Genomic DNA, 1,354 nt, shown 5'->3' on the forward strand with positions numbered 1-1,354 from the left:
TCCCATTCTCGACAATTGACTCAATTTCCCTAGGAGCATTTAGAGGAGCGATATTAAGGTGAATGCCGTAGGAGTGACAGAGATGGTAATAAAGTAATCTTATTGCCGCATTGTGCCTTTGAATGTAGGTGGTTCCCGCGTGTGTTGGACAACTAGATAGTATGTGAGCTAAATGTTCGGGGTGTGCATGGCACGCCCTGCAGCTATCATCGGGAATGTCTTGGCTCAAAATTCGGCGACGGTATGTTAAGGTAGAAATGACACCGTCTTGGCATGCAAAAATGAAACCCTCTGTACCAGACTTTAATCCGGGCGATTTAAGGAAAGCAAACGTTAGCTCACAAGACATTGACTGATCCTTCACATTTCTGTGGAAGATACCGTGCATTCTCTTATCGAGGAGCTGTTCACGAAAATTTTTCTCTTGTGCTTTCTTAATCCGGGCTTTCAGGAGTGAGTACTCGAGATAGATAAGATTTGATGCATTTTGCTCACCCCTAACACTGCAGTCAAGTCCGAGTGTTTGAGCAGCCTCCTCCGCTGCTTTGTACAGAAACGCTCCTTTGCCCAGTTCTTCGTGATTCCTGACCATTTTAAGAAGAGGGTCTCTTCCATTTGCAACTCTATGTGCTGTACCCAGAATAATCCTGTTGTGAAGACATTCAAGACTCAATATTCCGTGAACCCCTTGACGGCGTGAGATGTACAGTCGTGGAACGGAAAACTTAAGATGCATGCTTTTGTTCATGTGCATAGCTTTTCTTGTTCCGATATCAAGAGATCTGAGCTCGTTCTTCGTCCATGGAAATACTCCAAATGAATAGAGTAGTACCGGGACGGCAAGCATGTTCGTTGCAGATACTTTGTTCCTCGCCGACAGTTCGGAAGATCAAATTTGTCGGATAAGACGTTTGGATCTGCTTCGGAGAGTATCCTTTATAGATGTCACATCCTGAATGCGGCTCTGTGGCACGCCCTGGTATGTATAAGTCTCTCCAGCGCAAAGGTGTCGTATGACGCTTCTATCAACGAGCTCAGGATCTTCAGGGATGCCATTAAGTTTTCCTCGCTTCAAATAAACCTTGGCGCATTTGTTTAACCCAAATTCCATTCCAATTTCCTTAGTATATCGTTCGACAATCCCCAGAGCTAGATGCAGTTGCTCTCTGTTTTTAGCATAGATCTTAAGATCGTCCATGTAAAATAAATGAGTGACCTGGTACTTTCGATCTGCAGGTTTGCCGCACAACTGCCCGTCGGAATGGCGAAGTGCTAGAGATAGTGGCAATAATGTAAGGCAAAAGAGGAGTGGGCTCATTGTGTCGCCCTGAAAGACACCTCTCTGAAAGGTGAC

This window comes from Belonocnema kinseyi, chromosome 6 (assembly GCF_010883055.1).
Source record: "Belonocnema kinseyi isolate 2016_QV_RU_SX_M_011 chromosome 6, B_treatae_v1, whole genome shotgun sequence".
Classification (NCBI taxonomy): domain Eukaryota; kingdom Metazoa; phylum Arthropoda; class Insecta; order Hymenoptera; family Cynipidae; genus Belonocnema; species Belonocnema kinseyi.